The 25,133-nt window shown below is 49.0% G+C and overlaps 1 non-coding gene across 1 annotated transcript; it reads left to right on the top strand.

Annotated features, from left to right (window-relative positions):
- The first annotated feature begins 24,751 nt into the window (after positions 1-24,751).
- Positions 24,752-24,854, top strand: LOC147673159 (U6 spliceosomal RNA). The gene has a single exon (XR_015303193.1). It is a non-coding gene; the product is annotated as a U6 spliceosomal RNA (small nuclear RNA).
- Positions 24,855-25,133: the final 279 nt, after the last annotated feature.

Raw genomic sequence — 25,133 nt, 5'->3', positions numbered from 1 at the left:
TTAAGGTCGTACACTGTGAACTTCATAAAGCTGCATGGCAGGCAGGGGAGGAGAGTAGGAGGAGGAGGGGGGAGGAGAGTAGGAGGAGGAGGGGGGAGGAGAGTAGGGGAGGCACGGCTTAGTGGCCGTGCAACCAAGAAGTCAGGGGGCGGAGCTGGGGGAGGCTGTGAGAGAGAGAGGGCATGTGCACACGCTTTTAAGCTCAATGCGCATGCGCATTGAGCTTAAAAGTCATGGGCACTGCAAGGAATCGCCACGATTCCTTGCAAGTTAGTTAAACACTGTTTAAGCCCCCATAGTCTCGCAAGCTCGATGCGCATGCGCATCGAATAGCGAGACCTAAAAAAGGGCCAAAAAGCAGAATACAGACCCATTCTGGACCTGAGAACACTCAACCTGTATATCAAGAAAGAAATGTTTCGCATGTTGGCGCTTCATCAAATATATCCAAATCTCAGGCAAGGGGATTGGATGTGTTCGCTGGACCTACAAGATGCATATTTTCATGTCCCAATAGCTCACAGTCACAGAAGATTCCTTCGGTTCTGGGTGGGGACCTCCCACTACCAGTTCAAAGTCCTCCCGTTCGGGTTGAAGTCAGCCCCCCGAGTGTTCACGAAGTGTGTCGCAGTGGTAGCGGCCGCTCTATGCCGCAGGGGTGTCTTCGTGTACCCATACCTGGACGACTGGCTATTGAAAGGTCCTTCCCCAGACAGTGTAAGGAACTAATTTCTGAGCTGCATTGATCTCTGCCACCAGTTGGGTCTGCATGTGAACTTCAACAAATCAATCTCACAGCCTAAGCAGAAGATACATTTCCTAGGAGCGCTGCTAGACTCCGAGGTAGGAAAAGTGTTTCCTTCGGAGGAGAGACAGTGTTCCATCGCTCAGAAGTGTCAACTGTTGCTTCGAAAGAAAGATCTGAGGGTGCGAAGGATTGCCTCCCTGCTAGGGTAGATGGCATCCTGCATTTTTCTGGTCCCGAATGCCAGGCTACAAATGCGTCCTCTTCAGCAGGATCTGGAGGACAAGTGGGATCAGCAATATACTCGCTGGGATGACAAGATTACACTGTCAGACGCGGCACGAGCATCCATTCCTTGGTGGATGAAAAGGCAAAATATGCAGGTCGAAATTTTGTTCCATCAACCTCCACCTGCCCAGATGTTGATCACAGATGCCTCTCTACAAGGCTGGGGAGCACACATGGGTCATCTCCAGATGCAAGGTCTGTGGTCTACCAAAGAGCGTACTTACCACATCAACATGTTGGAGTTGAGGGCAGTCCACCTAGCCCTCAAAGCGTTCCTACCCTCGATTCAGGCGTCATCAGTGTTAGTACAAATGGACAACACCACCACAATGTACTATTTGAACAAGCAGGGAGGAACACGCTCACAGACTCTTTCACTGGAGGCTCAACACCTTTGGCATTGGCTCCTGACTCGCAATCTGTCAGTTACAGCAGTCCACCTCGCAGGAGAACAGAATGTGAGAGCGGACACGCTAAGCCGGCATTTCGAAGACAGAGAGGACTGGGTTCTCAACAACGAGGTAGTCGAAGACATCTTCCAGTCATGGGGTCGTCCCACCATAGATCTCTTCGCGGAAGACGAAAACACCAAATGCCGAGACTTCGCCTCAAGATTCTACCGACCAGGATCGAAAGGGAATGCCCTTTTGATACACTGGTCAACGGGAATTTGTGGACGCCTTTCCGCCCCTTCCGCTGATCCCAAAGGTGGTGAGCAAGCTGACGCACTCGTGCACAACAATGATTCTCATTGCCCCCGACTGGCCGAGGCAATGGTGGTACACGGACCTTCTTCAACTGTCAGTGAGTCCTCACAGGAGCTGCCATGCAGGCCAGACCTGCTCTCCAAAATGAACGGGAGGATTCATCATCCCAACCTTCCGTTACTGAACTTGGCAGCATGGCTCCTGAGGTCATACAATACGGCCACCTAGGACTGCGGCAGGACTGCATGTCCATCTTGAAGGAGGCGAGACGTCCTTCCACAAGACATTCTTATGCATGCAAGTGGAAGCTCTACTATATGTGGTGTATACAGAACAATTGTCATCCTATCAAGGGTCAGGAAGAATTAATTCTCCCTTACCTATCATATCTGGCTAAAGCAGGGTTGAAATTTAATTCCATTAAGGTGCATTTGGCTCCTTTACCAGCTTATAGGCGATCACCTTCCCAGCCTTCTTTTTTCCAGTTGCAAGCTGTGAAAGACTTTCTGCAGGGTTTGAAAAAGGTTTATCCTCCGGTGCGACCTCCGTCAAAATTGATGGGTCCACCTTTTGAACCCATTCATAAAGCAACCTTGCAGCATATTTCTTGGAAAGCTACTTTTTTGGTAGCTATCAAGTCAGCTCGCAGGGTGAGAGAAATTCAAGCTCCCTGTTCCAAAGAACCTTACACAGTGTTCCATCTGAATAGGGTAGTACTGAGAACACATCCTTCTTTTCTACCTAAGATGGTGTTAGATTTCCATGTAAGCCAGACCATCTCTCTACCCCCCTTTTTTCCCAATCCCTCCACACCAGCTGAGAGGGCATTGCATTCTTTGGACCTGAAAATTCTATCTTGGTAAGTCCAAATCTATACGTAAGTCTGATCCTTTATTTGTCAACTATGGAACGATCAGACCAGGTTATACAGCCCCGAAATGTTCTATCTCAAGGTGGATAGTTTCTTGTATTAAGCTGGCTTATCAGTTGGCGCAGAAGACCCTAGGGTTTTCCACCAAGGCACATTCCACCAGAGGGAAAGCGGCTACTACAGATTTTCTTAATAATGTACCTATGTCTGAGATTTGTAAGGCGACGACTTGGAGGTCCGTCCATATATTTACCAGACATTACTGTCTAGATTCAGACACTAGAGCAGATACCCAAGTAGGCCAGGCCTCCTTGCATAATCTGTTTAACAGCTGAGTTCGGCTGTTACATTTTTTTTGGTTGGGTCCTGTTTTCTTCTCATTTACCTGCAGGTGGTTGGTTGGGCTTGCTATTCTATTCAGTGCTTATGACTATTGATGAGGATCCCCTGGAAGAGAAGGATAAGTTACTTACCTGTAGTCCTAGTTCTCCCACCCACGTCCCCAGGTAAATGAGATGTGATCAATGTATTTATAGTTTATTGTTGAGCCCTGTCTTCAGGGTTATGCAAAGAACAACTGACCTAACTGTCACCCCTGAGGCATGATAGGAAGACAGGGGTCATGGCTGCCTTAAAGGCACGGTGCCAGTTTTATTTGTTGAAAATGGTTTCATTTTCTATGCTATTGCTTTACAATGCAGCCTATGGGCTAACAACGTCTATTTATTAGCAATTTGTAGGATTTATGAGTGTTTTGCTCATTAAAACACAGAGTTCAAGGGCTATTTGACCTAATGTGTTTTTTTATTTCCATGCTTATTCGGTGCATGTATGAGTAATTACAGTGTTTAGCCTCAGTTTTGGGGCTGCATTGGTGTGAGAAAAAATGATGTATGTGCAAACATATATGCATAGCTAGATATATGTGATTTCCATATATATTTTTATATTATTTCCGGGGTCCCCAAACGTGGGCGGGAAAATTCAGTGGTTATGACTGCGCCTGGATCAGCTCCTTGCTTCCCAGCCTTCCCTGGAGCTGGTTTACCCCCGCCCGTCTCAAGGAATTTTATGATGCCACGTGCCTCATATTTGGGCAGCCTGACCCTACCGGCGCACCTTCTGGCCCGGAGGCTCAGAGGGGCCTCTATCGGGTTCAGCGCTGGTGGCTCGAGCACCAATGACCCTCCATGGATCCGGCGATGGATCTGACCCAATGCCAGTCGTATTACTGTGACCTCTACCGGTGCTGGTACCCTACTCCGAGACTCCTGACGTGCGTCAGCCCCTTTCTTATCCTCATCGAGCCGGATCAGCGCCAATACTGGCGCCAACAGAACCTTCTAGGTTGCTTCCTCAGCCCTTTTTGTAAAGGGCTAGGAATGAAGGCAGATTGGGAGGAGTCGCTGGACCCTTTACAAAACCAGCCCTATCAAAAATGGACATGAGGAATAGGGTGAGGACAGCGGACTGGATAACTCTCCAAATTTTGGCCGGCTTTCTTCCCCTTCTGTGGCTATGGAGGAGAGAGCATCATACGCTATGGTGGTGAGAAGGGCAGCGGAGGTACTGGGCCTTCAGCTCCCTTCCATGGCAGTCAAGATTAACATCTTGACAGAGGTTCTACAGCCTGGTGTCTCCTCCTCGGAACCCCTGCTGCCTTTCAATGAGGCCTTAACTGATGTCCTACTGGGAACCTGGTCCAAGCCCAGCACAGGGCTCCTGTGAATAGGACAAATGCCCGCCGCCATTGCCCTGCACCAGGTGACCTAAATTTCCTCACCAACCACCAAGAGCTTGGTGGGACAAGCCTTTACCTCCCAATGCATGTTCCCTTCCACACAACTGTATAGGGAATCCAAGAGGCTGGATAGTTGGGGTAAGAAAATGTTTTCTTCCAGCAGCCTTGCATTGCGGTCGGTGAACATCGCATGCTTATTGGGCCGTTATTGCCACACTTTGTGGGAAAGGGTTCTGCAAGTGCTGCCACAGGTCCTGGAGGAAGCCCGGGCCATTCTCTCCCAAGATGTATCAGATGGGAGAGATGCAGCAAAGTTTGCCTTTGGTTGTGGCCTCGACACAACCAACTCACTGGGCAGAGCAATTTTATCAACAGTGGCTGTTCAATGCCACCCCTGGTTAAGGAATTCTGGCTTTTCAGGAGTTGTCTAGGTCTCTCTCATAGACATGCCCTTTGATGGCACCCAACTCTTCAGAGACAATGCAGACATGGTGCTGGAGCGCTTTAAGGACTCACATGCTATGGCCAAGTCCTTGGGATCTCAGTGGCCACATGTCCCCCATCTGTCTTTCGCCCCTTTTGTGGCTATGAAAGGGGTTTTCAGCCGTGCCAGCTATACCCCAGCGACAATACTGTGCAAGTTCATCAACCTGGGCGTGGCTTATTCCGACCCGTGGGTCGGGTGGCCAGAATTCAGGTCAGCCCCCCCCCCCCCCCCCCTGCAACTTAAGACTCCAAACCTTCACCTTCTTAGTCTGGATCTTCAAGATCACAGGCACCCAGATGTTGGCAGGATCAGCCATCCCCCCCAACACTGGCAGAACACCACCTCGGACAGGTGGGTCCTCCAGATAGTCTGAAGGGGCAACTCCATCCAGTTCGAGACTACCCTCCCCCATGCCTCCAATTTATGACTGGATGACAAAGGGTCACATGACTTTGCTTCAGGAGGAAGTCCTACCTCTCCTGGCCAAGGGAGCCATGGAGAGTGCTCCTGTGCCAGAAGTAGGCTGTGGTTCTTATTCTTGCTACTTTCTGGTCCTAAAAGAGGAAAAGGGTTTACTCCCTATCCTAGATTTTCGAGCCCTCAACTATTTCCTCCAAAAGGAAAAGTTAAAGAAGCTTGCTGTAGCTCAGGTCTTTTCTGCCTCTGGACCCAGTAGACTGGATGGTAATGTTTGACTTGCAGGATGCCTTTTTTCACATTCTTGTCCTGCCTGCTCATCAGCGTTACCTGCGGTCTATGGTAGGCCACAAGCACTTTCAATTCACTGTGCTCCCCTTTGCCCTTACCAGTGCCCCTCAGGTGTTCACAAAGGGAATGTTGGCAGATCATCCGCGCAGATCAGGGGTGCCAGTCTTCCCCTATCTCGACGACTGGCTGTTAAAGGCGAGCCTGCCCCAGGCTGTCATCTCCCACCTCCAGATTACAGCTGAAGAACCGGGTTTTAGAACCCAGCGGCGCCAGGGGCACGCCCAAAGCCTTCGGGTTCACCTGTCTTAGAATACAGAGACACAGGATACTTATCGGTGACGTCAAAGATCAAATTTTATTGGCTGCAACCAGGAACAGAAGTCTACGAAGTACGACACAAGTAAGTTCGTCAGAGACTTCACAATTTTCGTATTGCGAGACATCGCCTTTTATGCTAAAAATCACATTCCGGACAAACACCCACTATTTACAAATTGTCCAATCATAGGTAACATTGCAAAAGGTATCGCATGACGAAAAACCCACTTTTCAGTTTTCCTGCCCACCATCAATTACACGGGAAAGCCCAACATTCTTTCTCGAACAGGCCGGACAAACCCATAATAAAAGACCACAACGCATACCATAAATAGGCCATAAAAGAAGGAACAGAAACAGATGAGAAGTAGGATAAGGGGTGTGTATGTGCATACCAAACTTTACAATCTCCTGTGCTCTGATCCTTAATCTTGATCAGCTACCGGGCAAGGAACTGGCTTAACAAGGTCAGCTTCAGGCAACGAGGTCAGTTCACTCGGGTCCTTCAGAAGTCAGCTAAGTGTGTACGTGTACTAAAGACTCGTTCGGGCCGTAGTCATTGGCCTTTGTGAGGGCAACCACAAAATGGCTGCCATACACAAAATGGAACCCAAGGGTTCAGAACAAAATCCCTAAATACGTAGTGAATCCATCGGTCTAACATGGCGGAAACACTCGTACTTGCCGCACTCACTAGTTACGGTTCGCTACTATCAAATTCGTAACGAAACCATGACCTTTATGAAACGGGTTCAGGATTCACGGAACCTCACAGCTTACCTCCTGCATTTGCTGGGGTTCACTATCAACGTGCTGAAGTAACTCCCTCTCAGACGCTCCCTTTTGTCGGAGCTGTTCTGGACACGGTGCAGTTTTGGGCCTATCCTCCTGAACGCCGCGTCCAGGATATTCAGGCTATCATACCGATGTTTCAGCCTTAATTCTGGATTTCATTGAGAATCACTCTAACACTGCTGGGCCTCATGGTCTTCTGCATCCTGCTAGTGACACATGCCAGATGACATATGCGGGCTCTGCAGTGGGACTTCAAGTTCAAGTGGGCACAGCATCAGGGAAATCTCTCCGACATGGTCCAGATCTTGGAGAGAACTGCACGGAATCTTCAGTGGTGACTAAATGACTGCAATTAGATTAGAGGCAGATCACACAGTTGTGACAGATGTGTGGCTCCTGGGTTGGGGTGGCTAGCTGGGGAGGTGGAGATCAGATCCAGCAGAATCTGGACTCCACGTCAACTTGCTGGAACTCTGAGCAATTTGCTCGGCATTGAAAGCTTTTCTTCCTTCGGTCAAGGGAAAGCTGGCTCAAAGTGTTCACGGAAAATACCACTGCCATGTGGCACTGCAACAAACAGGGCGGGTGGGGTCATGGACCCTTTATCAAGAGGCCCTGCGTGTCTGGACATGGCTGGACCAGCAGGGCATATTCCTTCGTGGTCCAACACCTGGCAGGTTCTCTGAACGCCATGCCAAGTGAACTCAGCCGTCGTTGCCTAGCGGATTATGAATGACATCTCCATCCGGAGGTGGCGCAAGGTCCCTTTCAACAGTGGGGAGTCCCTTGGTTAGATCTGTTTGCCTCTGCTGAGAATGCACTATGTCAACAGTTTTGCGCACTGGAGTTTCCAAGGCGGCTTTTGCTCGGATACACTTTTCATCTTAAGTGGAGTTCCGGCCTCCTATGCGCCTTTCCGCCAATACCGATCCTGTCCAGAGTTCTCAAGAAGATCAGGAGCGACCAGGCCAAAGTCATTCTTGTGGCTCCAGACTGGGCACGGAGAGTCTGGTATCCAGAGCTTCTGCAAATAAGCATCTGTCGCAGCAGTAGGGTGGGGGCGGGGGTCCTCCACCCAAACCTGTAAACTCTACGCCTTCTTGCATGGAGATTGAGCTTGTTCCCTTTCTCAGGTTTTGTTTTCTATTTTGACTCTTGCCCAGGAGGGCGCCTCACTGGGTGCTCTCAAAGGGCACCTTTCGGCCTTGTCTGCTTTCTTGAGGCTGCCAGACCAAGAGTCTTTATTTAAATCTCCCATTGTACATTGATTCCTTAAGGGACTTCTACATATGTTCACACCTTTCCCTTTCATTATGCCTCAGTGGGACCTAAATTTGGTTCTCACCTTTTTAATGTGCACTCCATTTGAACCTCTGCACAATTGCCCCCTCTGGCTGCTTACTATCAAAACAGCCTTTTTAGTGGCAAACACATCTGCCAGGAGGGTAAGCAAATTTCCAATCCTCCTTACCTGACCATCTTCCCTGATAAGTTGAGGCTTTGCACTAGGCTCTCTTTCTTACCGAAGTGGTAGCCCCATTCCATGTGAGGCAATCTGTCACATTGCCCACTTTCTATGCTCCTCCACGCCCCTCTGAAGAAGAGGAGCGACTCCACTGTCTGTACGCAAAAGGAGCATTGTCATTCTACCATGACCACTCCAAAGAATTCCGGGTGGTCTACCAACTCTTCGTGAGGTACTTTGGAACAAAGAAAGGTCATACAATGCAGAAGAGGACTATCTTGCAATGGGCCATTCTGTGCATCAAACCTTGCTACGCTCTGGCCAAAAAAGCAGCCTCCTGAAGGCTTAAGGGCTCACTCCATCAGAGCTAAGACTGCTACCAAGGCATTCCAACCTGGAGTTCCAATCTTCGACATATGTCAGGCAGCAACGTGGGCATCCCAGGACACTTTTACCATGCACTACTCCCTGGATAGTCAAGTGCGAAGGGGCTGCCTTTTTGGGCGCTCTGTCTTGCAGGACTTCCTGGTCTAAACTTGTCCACAGTCCCTCCGCTGTGGATGATATGTCTTGGATATCTATTCAAAGCCAAGGAATCTGCAGCTAGATGTCTCTATCAGCTGGACAAGTTACTTACCTTCGGTAACTCCTTATCTGGTAGAGACATGGTCTAGTCGCAGATACCTTACAGACCCACCCGTCCTTCTCGCACTGCGGTCAGGTTTTTAGGGTCAGTGCTGATTCCTTTTAGGGCCCTAGATGTTCAGAAACACACCAATGTCAGTGCACTTCATGGTTCCACGCTTCTGGCGTGGAAAGTCTTGAAAAGTAACTGACGTTGGCGTACCAAGGTGATGCCTATATAGGTAATGCGCACGTCACATTGTCACAGATGATGCTGCCGATGTCCCGCGGAGCCGACTGATGGCACCTACTGGTGCGCAGAGGTATTGCTTGAAGGAAAATCTCTCTGATTTAATCTGATTTCTGGGGATTTCAAAAGTAAGGACTCTGTGACTTGATCATGTCTACACTGAATAAGGCATTACCTAAGGTAAGTAACTTGTCCATTATGCTCAGTTGCCATTATTACCCCATAGGGTCCAGCCAGGAGCGATAGAGGAGCAGCTCACAGTATGTATGTATTACACTCAGTTGCCATTATTACCTCACAAGGTCCATCCAGGATTGACAGAGGAGCAGCTCACAGTATGTACATCTTACACTCAGTTACTCAGTTGCCATTATTGCCCCACCGGGTCCCCGAGGAGTATCAAAGGAGCAGCTCACAATATGTGTGTATTGCACCCAGTTGTCATTGCCATTATTTATTTATTTATTTATTTGTTGTCCTCATTTGCCGTTTCCTTGTTCCGAGAAGTATTCAACCACCTTATTGTCCTTCCAGTAGAGGGCCAAGAGCAGGACCTCTTTCGGACAAACGTATAGAATTGGCGGCAGGTACTTTCAGGCCTGTACTCGCAGCCTGTTGGCCCTGGCTTCGTTGTAATCCGGCAGACCCCATCTGGACCATGGAGTAAAAGGGCGTAATCATTGGACCCGGGGAAAAAAAACCACAAAAAAAAAACCCCGGTGGTCCGAATATCTTAGCGTCTCCAGTTGACTAAAAGATTCCAAAAGGCAAGGCTCCGAGCGCTGCCAGACCTAGCTGTATCAACTTTCGATGTTTCGTAAAAGGACGACAGCCATTCTGCGTAAGTCGGAGGATTGGAATCGACCCAATGTTTGCATATTTGTCGTCTTGCAAGGAGGATTGCATACAAGAAAAAGGTCCTCTCTTTCCCCTTAATATTTTCCTCTAGACCAAATATAATTAATGCTAGGCTGATGGTAATCGGAGTTTTGAGGATTGACTCCATAGTGGCCCTTACTCCTTCCCAATAACCACTAATACTGGGACAGTCCCAGAACATATGAGTATCGGAAGCTGGAGGGAAGAGGCACTTATTGCAACACTTTCCTGACTGGAATTTAGAAAGCCTTTGGGGGGAGAGATAGGCCCGATGGAGTGTAAACAGGTGGTTGCGTCTTAGCCATTCAGGTTTAACAGCTTTATATAGGAGACTAAAAGAGGTAATCCATACATCCTCTACCTGTGCCCCCAATTCATCCCCCCACAATTCTGATGGGAGCTGAAATTCACCATCTGCCTCCTCCATGATGGACCAGTACCAGAAAGCCACCTCCTTACGTCCCATTTGCCTTTCTACCAGGTGTTTCTCTAGAGGGCTATAGCTCCCGACCTGATCTTTTCTTTTTAACTGCTCTCGAGACCATCTGGTCAATTATGTACTTGAATCTAGATAGTGCTAGGCCGACCTTCTCAAAGAGCAGCGCCATTCCACTAAAGAACCTCCTGCCATCAACTCTCCCCATCTTAGAATCCCGGCTTCTCGTAGGGGGGTGGCAAGACTGTCTTTTGGCATGGGGGAATCCCATATTGGGGCAAGATTGGAAAAATATGCCAACCCGACTCTAGACTTTATCTGAAGCTATTCTCTCAGTAGTGATTGTAGGGTCTTTAATCTCACCTTCTTGAAGAATCTTTGATGGCCAAACTTAAACAAGAAGCCCTCCAGTGGAAGATTAGATCCAGTTAGCATAGCCCTAAACATCATCCCATTTGAGTTATCCACAGGGGTTTTCAGCAACATCCTGGAGTAAGACAGCTGGAATGCCCAAGCATAATACTCCAGGTCCGGCAATGCAAGCCCCCCTTCTCCCTCCTCCTCCTTAGTTTTTTCCAAGCCAGTCTTACAGATTTGTAGCTCCAGATAAAAGAGTTAATTTGCTGCTGGCATTTATGGAGCTGTTTGGAATCGAATGCAATTGGGATTGAGTTAAAGATGAAAGTAAATCTCGGGAGGATCGACATTTTTACTAGATTAGTTCTCCCATAGATCGTTAAAGGGAGAAAGGACCATGCTCTCATTAATGCCTTTGTCTCACGACAAACCCGATCCAGATTGGTCTGAGCTAGGATACCGATGTCATGGGTGATTCTAACTCCTAGATACCGGATTGAGGGGGTAACTGAGAGAGGTGAGTTGTCTATATTCCCGGTCATAAGCTCTGTTTTCCCTGCCTTTCATATCCAGAGACCCGTCCAAATTCTTCTGCCCTCTTTACAACTACCGGGAAGGCCCGGGCCGGATCTATGGTGTATATGAGGATATCGTCAGCATAGAGTCCGACCTTCTTCTTGGGGAAAACATGGCGGTCGATGGCTAGGGTGGACCGCGCGTCTCGGCAGACTTGTCCCTGGCCATAACCTGTGAGCTCACAACTCTTACCGGAGCCGGCTGATTTTGGTGGCGGGAGACCCCTGGAGACCCTCGGAGACCCCTGGAACAAACTGAGCGGTGTGTCGCTGAGGATTGCCCCACGCTTTTTCGATCTGTGCAGGAGTTCTGCAGCGACGAGGAGAGAGACTCCGACGCTGGGAGCTGTTCCGGCGCAGCTGATGTGCGTGAGCCTCGCTATATGCCCCGCCTCTCTCCTACGGTGGTCAGAGGCAGCCGTGAAGCTTCAACGGAGCCGCAGAGCGGCGGCTCGCGGACTCCTGGGGAAAGAGATCAGCGGAGGAGTGAAGAGGTGAAGGTCGAGAAAAAATTGCCACTTGGGAGGTCGTTTTCAGAAGTTCCTGCAATTGTGCCCGATTTAAATACGGCTGACGCTGCCTCTAGCATTGATTCCAGGAGTACTGTCGACGAGGGAGGAAAGATCTCCAAGGGTGGTGAGCACTTTACCGACAGTACTGAAAACGGTAACATCCTGGGAAAACGAAGTGCCGTGAAAGGTAGGAGGCAGGGGAAGGGCCCTGGAAAAAGGCAGTGAGATTCCCAGCGGGTGTAGGGGTGGGGAAAGACTACCCTGGACAGAGGCAGAGGCACTGGAGGAGGGGCAAACACGTCTGGTTATTCCGCAGTCTCTCCCAGGAATGAGTTCTAGCCATAAAAATGCCGCTACCTCCCAGGGACCCGCGCTCTCTGGACCCGCGGGTGCAATGGTCTCGGACATATCTGAGCCAGTCAGAAATCCCGAGGGCCCTGAAAAGACGTCAGTGGAGGTCGAAATCGAGAGTGGAGAGGCGGGGGAGAACGGTGAAGCAATGCCCGGGAGCAGTAAGAGGGGTGGATCCCTTGAGGCAATGCTATCAGCAATGAGAAGTGAGATCAAATGTGGTTTTGCGGAGTCTAAACAAAACCAAGCTGAGATCAGAGCCGTATGTGAGACTCTTGGTAAGAAGGTAGATGGTCTCTATGAGCGGACAGAGAGCCTGGAAGGAGTAGTGGGGGAACTTAAAACAAAGTTGGAGCATGCAGAGGACAGGATTCAGTCTCTGCGGAGAGAAGGGGATGCTGTGAAAGACAGGGTTGAGTTCCTTGAGAACTACTCCAAGAGAAACAACCTTAGACTCTTAAAGATACCTGAAGTAAAAGAAGGGGGTGACATCAAGCAGTATGTAGTTTCTCTACTAAAGAAAGCCCTTAATCTGGAGGAGACCACTGCAGAGCTAGAAAATGACATCCAGAGGATACACCGGGACCCCTTCCGTCTGAACCCGGGAAGTGTGAAGCCCAGGAAAATCTTGGTGAACTTTCTGACGTACTCCATCAAAGAGAAGATCTTGAACCTTGCCCTCAAGGCCAATTCATTAAAGGCCCCGGATTTCTCTTTTGAAGTCCGGTCAGACTTGTCTAAAACTACGCTAGACTGGCAGTGGGAGCTGGGCCAGAAAATGGACAAGTTCAGGGCCCTGGGAGCGATCGTTCAGATGAGTTTCCCTGCTTTTTTAAGGGTCATGTTCAATAATAAGATGCACAACATCCGCTCACACCTTGATGCTGACGAGTTGTTTGCCACCATCAGTAACTATACACAGGGCGGCAATTAGGCCACTCTTTGTGCTAGTCATACCTTTCTCTCTCTTGTATTCGGACACTCCCAATAATGCTATATTCTTCCTGCATAGTCCCCGTTAATGCGGAAGTAGTAGGTAGGATGAGAAAATACAAACATAAGTACCCCTAATATCCCTAGTATCAAGCTTTACTTGAATTGTGAATAAAGTATTTAATGCCCCAGAAAGCAAGCAAATGAATATTTGAGGAACATCAGAGTGTAATGGAGTATTCAGGGTTCAGGGGAATACATAGAAGAGGGAGATAGGATAGAGGGAATAGCAAAGAATATATAAAAGAAAAATCGGGGAATGTTAAACGATGGAAAGCAAACTTTAAAAAAAAATCACTGTCACGGGGAAAACAAAAAAAAAGGGAAAAAAGGGAGTATGAATACACCTCACTTATAAAAACACTTTCTTTTCTCCTTTTTTGGCACAACTTTGAGGGGGGGCCCCCGTTACCCAGGAGTGTAACATATACTCGTAGGCAGGCCAAAATCATCTAATCAAAGCAGATGAGGCCAGGGCAGGGTCGCGAGGAAGACGTAATCTGGGAATACATCTGGCCAGGTCAAGTATGGGGGGGTTTCCAGAGCAGGGGGGGAGGGGGGAAAAGCATCAAAAAGTTCTCATTTGCCGGTCTCATATTGCTATGTAGGAAGTACTATGTATTACAACTGCCGTACATCTAATAATATACAGAACATGAGCAGCCACGATGTATCCCCAAGGGCTTTGAGGGGAAGGCGTGGAGGGAGAGGCCAGGATAGTAAATGACGGGTCTACAGTTCCTATCCTGGAATGTTAATGGCCTGCGTGTGAGGGGAAGGAGGCATAAAATCTTGCAATATCTTAGAGACTCCGCCGCGCAGGTCATTGTCATCCAGGAGACAGGAGGTCAAGGATATGGTGAAAAACTTAAAATGGGTAGAAACATTCCTATGTACAGGTCACAATGCCAACATTCGGGGGATTCTGATTCTTTTTAAGAAACAGGTTAAAGCTCAGATAATAGACTATAAGGAGGATCCCAGCGGCAGATGGCTATTGGTCAATGTACAGTTGGTTGGGAGAGCTCTCACCTTAGTGGGTTACTATGGCCCCAACCATGATGACCCGTCTTACTTAGAAATAATTCAAGGCCACCTAATTACTTCCCAAGACCCAGTGATATGGATGGGAGATTTTAACATAGTATTAAATCCTAATTTGGATAAATCGCCTAATTCCAGAGCACTAACACATGCCAAATCTAGGTCAACTCTGATAACATCTATGGCAACTCGGGGGTTAGCGGATGTATGGAGGGAGAGAGCTGGCATTAAGAGGGGGGTGTCCTTTCACAATTTAAAGTATAAGCATAAATCTCGCATTGACTATGCTCTCTTTAGTTATACTCTAAGAGATGCTCTGAAGAGTGTGGTATACCTCCCCTCTCACCTGTCTGATCATTCGGCAATTTCCTTCTCTCTAACACTGGGTCAACAAACTAAATGAACCTCTTGGTCCTTTGACCAGATTATATTGCTAGAGGAAGCGGAGACGGACTTTCTGGTAGGAGAATCTACCCTTTTTTTCGATAGAAACGTAAATTTCGGCCTCATTGACAACTGTGTGGGAAGCGTTTAAGGCCTATTTAAGAGGGTGCATCACCAATCGAGCTGCATACAGAAAGAAACAGTATAACGAGGTAATATGAAGTATAGAGCGGGAGTTTACATCCCTGGACTCGAAACCAGGCTCAGATAATCTGTCCCTAATAGATCAAGAGAGACGAAGGAACTAAAAGGGAAACTTGACAACATCCTGCAGGATAGGGTGGCTAAGAGGTGGAAGGCCAGCAAGTTTTCACATTTTGAATATGGTGAGGCCACAGGTAAGGTGTTAGCCTGGAAAATTAAATCTGACCAGGCTAAAAATTACATCAGGAAAGTGAGAGTCGAGGGAGAAGCTTGCCCTAAGATCTCTAACCCAGACATAGGGAAAGCCTTTCAGGAGTTCTTTCAGGGTATATATATACAGAGGAAACCCTCGAGGATCCAGCGGCCAGGGATGTGTGGTTAGAAAAGGTCAGACTTCCTGTGCTCACTCGGGAGCAGAGTGACCGGATGGATAAAGAAATAACAGAACTGGAAGTCAGTAATGCCATCAAACAATCAAAGAAGGGGAAGGCCGCCGGGCCTGACGGCATCCCCGGTGAGCTATATCGCGCCCTCGGGCCGGTAATTGCTCCAGTCTTGACTCACCTATTCAATGACATTCTAGTGAATGGAGCGTTACCATCCGAGATGTGTGGTGACGCAAATATTGCCCTGATCTTAAAACCTGGTAAAGACCCAGTGATTGTGGATCTTACAGGAGTAACAGAGGAGCAGCCCATAGCAGGTGCAGATTGCATTCAGCCAGCGTTATTGCCCTATAGGGGCCCCCCAGGAGCGCCATTGGTGCAGCCCATGGCATGCACATATTACATTCAGCCAGCGTTATTGCCCTGTACACAGGAGTGACAGAGGAGCAGCCCATAGCAGGTGCAGATTGCATTTAGTCAGCGTTATTGCCCTATAGGGTCCCCCCAGGAGCGCCAGAGGTGCAGCCCATGGCATGCACATATTACATTCAGCCAGTGTTATTGCCTTGTAGGATCCCACAAGGAGTGTCAGAGGATCAGCCCATGGCATGCATAGAATATATTCCGCTAGCATTATTGCCCTGTAGGGTCCACCCAGGAGCGACAGAGGAGCAGCACACGGCACAAAAAGATTACATTAAGCCGGCAGCGTTACTGCCCTACAGGTTCCACCCAGGAGCCACAGAGCAGAAGCCCATGGCACACACAAATTACATTCATCCAATATTATTGCCCTGTGGTGTTGTGTAGTTCCTATATATCCTATACAGGAGCTGCACGTTTAGATAACATAAACTGTGGGTTTGGTGGCAGACTGGTTCCGAGCACCCCCACCGGATATGTTAGCCTGTTTTGCCGAAACTAGCGCACAGTGCCACTAGAGTCTCCTCTCATAGGGAGAGACTAGTTTCTGGCAACCTCAGAACATGACAACATGACAACCCTGATCCCTCAGGATCGTGGAAACAATATACTACTTTTCGCTCAGTCACTCGTACTTACTTCTTTTGTCTCAGAGATACACAGAATAAACAGTCTAGGCGTTTCAATGCAGATTTATTGAACAGTTACTCTAGTGTAAAATAGATTCGATGTAACAATCATCAGACAGTAGCAGAGATATATGATTAGCAGTACTACGAAAGTAAAGGGATAGCACAGTTCTACCATCTTGCAGTAATCATGAATATATACAAGTACATAAAACACATGATAAGAAAGTGCGTATTCCTACGATGTCTCCCTAACTAGATGTACCTAAATGTACCTAGCATCGGTGTAGGTGTTATGCCAGTAATTCCTCTAAGGTCTAGTCAACCCATTACCTGAGAAAGGAGAGAATATGGGACCCCGTCCTGGTCTCGAGTTGGACACCCAGCGAGGGATGTTAGACCACTGCTAGCTGGAGCGACTAAATGCAGGAACCTCAGCGTCTCTGGTCAGTGTGTCAGCCGGGAAGTCACAGTCTCCTTTGTCTGTCTAAGCAAGACATGATGTATATATACCCACAAGTCTCCCCAGGGGTCCTACCTTGCTATATTACTATCTCGGCCCAAAGGATGACGGTGGGCTTGAACTTTAACATAGATATTATACAGCAGATGTACGTCCTGCTGTGAGTCCTGCTGTGCTTCCAAGAAGCTTCATGCATAATGTATGAGTATTGAACCAGGGAAAAACTTGGGGTCTGAATGCAGTGTTGTATCTAGGTAAAATGTCAGTCCCTATAAACCGTTATGTATGAAATGTAGGGAAGGATATAGGTGAAAGGTTGCAGTGTTTACCTGCGTCTATATGGGTACCCATACTGAATATAACACCCACTCCTCTTCTGACTGGACGACATGTGTAACCTATAAGTGTACTACCATTCTGTCATGATGTCAATGGCTCAAAAATGTGTAACCACTAACCTCTGAGAGACATCAGCAGGAACGACGATACGCAGATATTCCCCCTTCTTCCCCAGGAAGCACGCACCTATAGAGTGAGTCAACACTACTAATGACGTGTGCACCTCAGGGAAAAGAGAAGTGGATAAAATAATAAACTACTGCCTAAGAGGAATGTCTCCTGTAGTAGGGTACAGGTGTCATCTACTATGGACCTTCACAGAGGCACTAGGAGTCGTCTACCCAAGGATCACTGCAGGTAAGGATGAGAAAAGAAACCATTGATTAGAAATCCATAATGTGTTTGCAGATCTGTTCTTAATTTCTTTAGTCTCACCCCACTCACTATCAAATATGGCAGTTTTCAGGACATGGAAAGTTTCTCCAGTAAGAGAAGAGGTACGATGATCAATACAGCAAAAGAAAGCAAAACAGTAGAAGTTGTGGAATCAGTTGCTATGTAGAACCCCCATCATCCTGTGAGGGAACTATGAGCCAGGAACAGTGCTCCTGCACAAATCGTAGTGTACAGCAAAAGCGATACAAACATGAACCAAAGTCAGCAAGGAGGTAAAAACATGAAACAAACTCAGCAAGGAGGTATAGCCTATAAAACCCAGGCAGGCTATATATGCAGAGCTCCGATTACTCCTAGGAAGCTCTATAGTTTGCACAGCGCTCCAGTGCAAATTGTAGTGTACAACAAAAGCGATACAAACATGAACCAAAATCAGCAAGGAGGTAAAAACATGAAACAAAATCAGCAAAGAGGTATAGCCTATAACACCCAGGCAGGCTATATATGCAGAGCTCCGATTACTCCAAGGAAGCTCTTTGGTTTGCACAGCAGGACCTCATTCAACATGAGTAAAGAAAATCCTCACAATGGCGTCTTGGAGGATGAAATGTATATATCACATCAGTAACTGGAGGGCTGAAAACCTCTCGAAAATGCAGCTAAATGTTCGAATCACCCGGAATATACTTTGTTTGCCGGAGAACAGACTGCGCGGCTAGCGCGTCTATCTCGACGGCGATAGAAACGAAACCTGTAGGCGGAATCCAGAAGTCGGAGATTCTCGGCAGCAATCCCAAAAAACAATGTATCTTTTCCAGAGAAGTAACATGTAGCGTCCACAGTCACTCAGCATTGATTACAGTTGGCAAGCCCCGAGTTGCTGACACGGAAGGGCTTTGTAGGGAATGCCAAACTGAGTGTTTCCGGGTTGAAACCCCCGGGGCTTCTGGGAAACGTAGTTTCTACCGGTTCTCCAGTCTTTAGCGCGCTGCAAAAGCCGCGTGATCGCCACAGAGCCCCCTCTCGAGGACCGACGTCCCGGTGGTCGACCAGGCTTCCCAGGATTGGTCGTATGGAAGCGATCAAGCAGCAAAGGGCAGTGCAGGTTAGCGGAAGGCTCCCAGGTTCTGTCCTCCACCCCATAACCTTTCCAGCCCACCAGATATTGCACTCTGCCCCTAACCATACGGGAGTCCAGTATAACTTCCACCTCATACTCTTCCTGACCATCAATCTCAATGGGACTAGGCCTGGCAGGGAGTTTCATACCAACCGGGCATGGCCGAAACCGAGACACATGAAACACTGGGTGGATATGCAAGACAGGGGGAGGGACAGACGTACAGCCACAGGATTTATTATACTCTCAGACCCGTAAGGACCAATGTATTTGGGCGCCAGCTTACCCACCCCTTTCAAGTGTAGGTGTCTTGTGGATAGCCACACCTTATCGCCCACTTTGTAGTCGGGTTCAGGCGCACGCCTACTATCTGCATACGTCTTTTTGGATGACTGCGCTAATGCTAACTGATGCTTGGCCTCAAGCAGAACAGCTCGTAAATGGGCGTGATGTTCCTGTATCGTAGGGTGTGTGGAGGTAATAGGCCATTCAAAGGGGAGCATGTCAGGATGGAAGCCATAAAGACAAAAAAAAGGTGAACACCCTAGCGTGGAGTGAGTAGCATTGTTGTATGCAAATTCTGCTATCCAGACCAGAGGGAACCAATCGGATGAGTTCTGAAGGGCAAAGCAACGTAGATATTGCTCCAGGGTTTGGTTGAGTCTTTCAGTTTTACCATCCGCTTGAGGGTGGAAACCGGTGGATAGATGAGCCTCCATATTCAATGCCTGACACAGAGCTTTCCAGAAGCGTGAAGTGAACTGGGACCCTCGGTCAGTAATAAGGACTCTGGGAATACCATGTGCTCTGACCACATGTTGGAGAAACACCATAGCCAATTCCAAGGACGTAGGGCATCTCTTCAGAGGAATGAAATGTCCCATTTTGGTTAAGTGGTTGATGAGCACCAGTATCGTAGTATACCCCTCGCAAGGAGGCATTTCCACTATAAAATCCATTGATACTGTGTGCCATGGAGAAGGAGGAATGGGTATTGGACGTAATAACCCTACTGGCTTGGAATGGCTAGCCTTACCCTGAGCACAGATAGCACATGATTTTACGTATTCCTTGGTATCTTTTTGTAAAGTAGGCCACCAAAAAGAACGTTCAATGCATGCAATTGTTTTGTATTCCCCTATATGTCCCCTTAAAGTGGAATCATGAACCCAGGTCATGACCTGCTCTAGGAGTGCAGTGTGTGGGACATATAAAGCTTGACAATGATTCAGTAAATCACTTTTGAGACTTCTGTGAATTGGATCTTCCTGTATCCAGGAGAGGCTATCAATGCTGGATACAGCCACCTTAACATCCTATAGGAAATCCTGAGAGACCACCAAAGCAAGCGACTGATCTTCAAACGAGGAGGGGGAAAGGATGGCTGGAGGGTCCTTGTCCGTCTCTCGGGGATGTTCAGCGAGATCCGCCCTCTGGGATAAAGTGTCTGCCTTGCCGTTTTGTGGGCCTGGGCGGTATTTGATGATGAAATCGAAGTCAGAGAAAAAGAGTGACCATCTCAATTGTCTGGGAATCAATGCACGTGCCGTCTTCAAGAACAGGAGGTTTCAGTGGTCGGTGTACATTTCTACTGTATGGAGAGCTCCTAGAAGATAATGTCTCCACTCTTCGCATGCCCGTTTTATGGCCAGAAGCTCTTTATCTGTGATCGAGTAATTCATTGCGCATGATGTGAGTTTTTTCGAAAAGAATGCCACAGGATGTAGTTGTCCGATTTCTGGATGACGTTAGGACAACACTCCTCCTAATGCAGAATGCAAAGCATCTGTTTCCATGATGAATGGTGCACTGCGATCAGGATGACGTAATATGGGTGCTTTGGTGAAGCATTCTTTTAATGTCTCAAAAGCGTGATTAGCTTCCTGGGTCCATTCAAATGGAACATTTTTTCGCAGTAATCTGGAAATAGGATGGATGATGCTGGAAAAGTCTTTGATGAAGCGCCTGTAATAATTGGCAAATCCCAAGAAACTTTGCACTGACTTAACATGATGAGGTGCCTTCCATTGAGTTATGGCTTCCACCTTGCTCATGTCCATTTGAAATCCTTGGGCGTTGATGACGTACCCTAAGAAGGCCACTTCGTCCACGTGGAACAGGCATTTGTCTAGCTTAGCGAACAAGGAATGTGATCGGAGACGTTCCAGGACAGTTTTTACATGACAGACGTGTTCTTGAGGATTGGTGGAATAGACCAAAATATCATCAATGTAGACAATACATATGGTCTCCAGAAGACCCCTCAATACTTCATCCATGAAGAATTGAAATGCTGCAGGGGCATTGCAGAGCCCGAAAGGCATCACCTGGTACTCGTAAAGACCAAATTTTGTTCTAAAGGTGGTCTTCCATTTGTCCTCAGTTTTAACCAGTACCAGGTGATATGCTCCTCGTAGGTCCAGTTTAGTAAAAATGCGAGCCCCATGCAGCTGATCCAATAATACCGGGATCAAGGGTAACGGGTATCTATTTTTTATAGTTACTTTGTTGATCGCCCGATAGTCAATACACGTTCGGAGTTCGTCACAGTCCTTTTTCGAAATAAAGAAGAGAGGGGAGGAAGCAGGAGATTTAGAATGACGTATGAATCCAGAAGCAAGATTCTCCTCCAAATAAGTCTTGAGGTAACGCGTCTCAGGTTCTGTAAGGGCATAGATCCGACTGCATGGTATATCCGCCCCCGGGATAAGGTCTATTTGGCAATCGTAAGGTCGATGCGGTGGAAGTCGGTTGCTTTTTGCTTATCAAACACATCCCCAAAATCAGCATAGACAGTAGGAAGGGAAGTAGCGCAGCAGTAACTTCCTTCACCGCTTCCTTGGGCCAGAAGGGAAGCCTGGGTTTCAATCTTCATCTCGTCAATAGGATGTAAGGAGACACAGTGTTCTTTACAAAAGGCAGAAGTCAACGATACAGTACGCTCCGTCCACCTTACAACGGGATCATGAAGAGTCAACCATGGCATTCCTAGAATAAGGCGGAACTCGGGAGCGTTTATGAGATCGAATTCAAAATGGTTCTCCCCTATATGCATGGATAGGGGTATTGTGTGGGAACGGACAGGTCCGGAAGTCAATGCTTTTCCATCTACAGCTTTTACCATTTCTGGAATTTTCTTTCTTTCATAGGGGACACCTATGTTCCAGGCATATTGTTGGTCTATGAAGTTCCCTGTGGCTCCGGAGTCCAATAAGGCTGAAACTGACAGTGGTTTCTCGTCATGAACCCACAGGGAAACATTGATGTTCATATGTGCCACAGAAGATTGGAGCGTAATGGCGAGGTAAAAAGGGATCTTTTCTCCATCTGAACCCAAGGTGGTGATCCCGTCCATGCTTGGGCTTGTCAGTTTTCCGACTCCTGAATTATAGCGAGCTGTTTTCAGGGGCCCATGTTTCTTTCGGGTGTCCTACCCCTTGCTCGACATTCCATTATGAAGTGGCCACTTTTTCCTTTTCTTCGGGAGTAAGCGGACCCCTCACTCCTCCGATTTGCATGGGCTCAATTCCATTTCCTGCTTTTACGGACTCTTCAAGATGAGGTCGTTGTCTGGGAATGAATGAACGCATATCTCCCCTGCTCTGATTTGTGCTGGATGGCGTTACTCTAGATTTATCAAGCCACTGGTCCAAATATTTTCTGACCATATTAGAAGGCGTTGTTCTAGGCTAGCGCGGTTCTTGTGTTAAGTGAGACAAGTCAAATAGTGAAGGGAGAAAAGTAAGGCCATGTGCTTTGGTCTGCTGTCGTCAGTTAAACTGAGGAATAAAGGCCTGACAGATGCATGCAGAGCTGTACACTTCTGTATGGTATCGACAGCTTAAAGAACCGCTGTAAACATCCGGGTTATAACTGATTTTCTATGAACTGACATTTCAAAAGGACGATAACAGACGACACCATTACGCAACACAAGGGCACCCATAGGCACCATATGAATGAACTTGCTGGGCCTAGACCCAGCAGCGTTTCCTAAGGGGCTGGAGTTTAAGAATGGGCCTTTGCTATCGTTCATCCCAGTCGTAGCTGACCCTGCCAAGGTCCCTCTGTCCTGTGAGCCAAGGAAGACGGGACAGCTGAAGAAGACAGGAGAGAACGCTTTCATTTCTAGCCACCTTTATCGCCAGGAGCCTCCTTTCTGAAACCCTGACTAAGGGTGCTAAAGCTGCGTCAGAGGGAGCCATTGCACCTGGTTTCAACTGTTTGCACCTCTCACTCCTATCAGAGCTTCAGCACCAACGCCTTCTCACTTTAAAGTCAGTTCTTTTGTTTCCTCATTGGAAAATGCTGTTTTTAATTTACCAAGATGGCTTCCCTCCTTTGTGTAAGGATGTTGTCGCTTTCTGAGTAATTTATCTGCGTATTACCTATTACCTCCTCGTTAGTCTTCCTCGCCACATGACTTACATAGTGAGCTTCAGCTCCACGACAGAACCCTCCAAAGTAAAAAAAAAGCCTCCCACCCCCTCCCAACATGGCCGACCAGTCACACCTGACCTCTATAAGAGGCGGGCCGGCCCAACCAACAGCCTGTTTTTTTTGTTCTGCGCGATTCTCTCCAGAGGCGCTGTACAGGTAAGATGGGCCTGCGTTCGCTGGCCCATGGGTTTTGGGGTTGAGGATCCTGCTTTAGCGGTCCCTGGTACCTGGAACTTAAATCCCCCCCCCTCTTCCTTCCCCCGGTCCTGTGGGGCCGGTTAGGTGCTGCTGTAGCGTGCCAGGGGTTTACAGGGGGAGGGGGGGCGGCCGGGGGTGTGGGGTGTTTGTGCATTCCCGTGCCTCCCCCGGTCGTTACTGTAGGGCCCTTGCCCGTTGTGGGCTTCGGGTCCGGCGCTGGAGGTTCTCCGGTGTGTGTGCTGGGGCTCCGGTTGCTTTCAATGCGCTGGACGCATGTGTGTGGTCCCGGGTTATTTCCCGGTTTTCACTTGCTGTACGGGCGTCTCCAGAGTATTGGAGATTGCCGAGCATATTTGGTCCTGAATGATTTGTTTGCCAAATTAAGTGTGTTATGCTATACCCGTTTAGGGGGCACGTCAGTGCGCGACGCTCCTACGGCGGTACTTGCACTGAGCCTGGCCGGGGTTGTGAGCCTCTGCGTGCTGGGGCGCGTACCGATCTGGGGGCAATGGGGGCGGGCTCGGTCCTACCTCGTTTTTCTGCACCTCGGCTACGCTGGCCGGGACCGGGTGCTCCTCTCCTGCCGGCCTGGGTCTCGGTAGCGCGGCGCTGGTCGCTGCCGCCTACGCTCGGGATTTTCTTTGCCTTCCCTGGGGCCCGCGGCGGCTTGCCGCGCTGGGGTTGGCTCCGGGCGCCTCCCGCCTCTTGTGGGCGGGGTCTTGGTTCCGCCGGGTGTGTTTGCCTTCGTCGGCCACGGCTGATGAGGGCACTGGCAGGCGGGAGGTCGCTACAGGCCGCGGGTTACCTCTCCTTGGCGGCACGGAGCGGTGCTGGACGCCCCTAGGATCCAGGGGGTCGCCTCCCGGTGTGTGAGGGTTTTGCCATCTCCTGGCTTTTTCTCATCCTCCGTCCACCACGGCTCTTGGAAGATGTCCTCGGACGGCTCTGCTAAGACGCGGCTGGGTTCCCCTGCTGGTGCGGCTGTATTCATGCCTTTCTCTGCATCCACAGTTTGGCGAGCGTGGGTTCAGTTCCCACTTCTGACGTTCCGTTCCGGCGTCCTGGGGGCCCGTGTTTCCTCCGGTGGGGAGTTGTACTGTGTGGTCGGTACTTGGCACACCCTGAGCCGTCAGGTTGGCCGAGTGTTCTATGGCGCCGAACTCATGTGTGTTGGTTCTTCTGTGGTGCTGTGCCTTCTGGTCACCTCTTGGTGGCGGGGGTCCTGGTACCTCTTCTGTCGCCGTCGGCGGGGCCTTCCTTTTCCTGCTGTGCTCGCTTCGGCAGCACATATACTAAAAGTGGTAGTGGAGTAGTGTGGCTCAGTGATTAGCGGCAGACCCTGATGCAGGGGTCTGGCCCGGGACCTGTGTTCAGTTCCCTGCCTCGGCGGGTCTTGGGTTCAAAATATTCCACGGACCTGATATTTCTCGCCTCGTGCCTATTCCTATCATGGAGTCCCAATCTGCAACTCTGGGCATTAGCTTGCTTATTCTCCACAACGGCCCCCACGATGCTGAGGATGCCTGGCCTCCACCTTGGGGGTGTCCAGGAGTGGACGCCTCACAGGGAAAGCCAGGATGGGTTCCACAGCGGCATTCGTACAAGCGCCTTGAGACCCTTGCAGGTGTGTAGTGCGCTATTCTTGTATCATTTTACGCAACGGAGAAGATTAGCATGGCCCCTGCGCTGGGATGACACGCAAATTTGTGATTCGTTCCATATTATGGCTTGCATTTCCCTCCTCCGGCGGCGGTGGTTGTTCCCGGGGTTTCTCTGGGTGCGTTCTCTACGCATGTCTCCGGACTCCCTTCCTCTGCCTGCGTCCGTTGTGATGGGCGTTGTGGAGGTGGGTTAGTCACCTTTCCCGGTCTGGTGGCCGCGAGGCTGGCTCGGCCGTCTGGTCTGGCTGCGTCCTTGTCGGCGGTGACAGAGTTTTCTGCGGGTGGCCTATTCTGGCTGTCTCCTGTTCTTTCATGTGGGGCCTGCTCCCCTGGGCGTGGCCTAC

This window comes from Lissotriton vulgaris, chromosome 12, assembly GCF_964263255.1.
Source record: "Lissotriton vulgaris chromosome 12, aLisVul1.2, whole genome shotgun sequence".
Taxonomy (NCBI): domain Eukaryota; kingdom Metazoa; phylum Chordata; class Amphibia; order Caudata; family Salamandridae; genus Lissotriton; species Lissotriton vulgaris.
The sequence above is the reverse complement of the archived record's forward strand: the minus strand, read 5'-3'. Positions and strand labels throughout refer to the sequence as shown.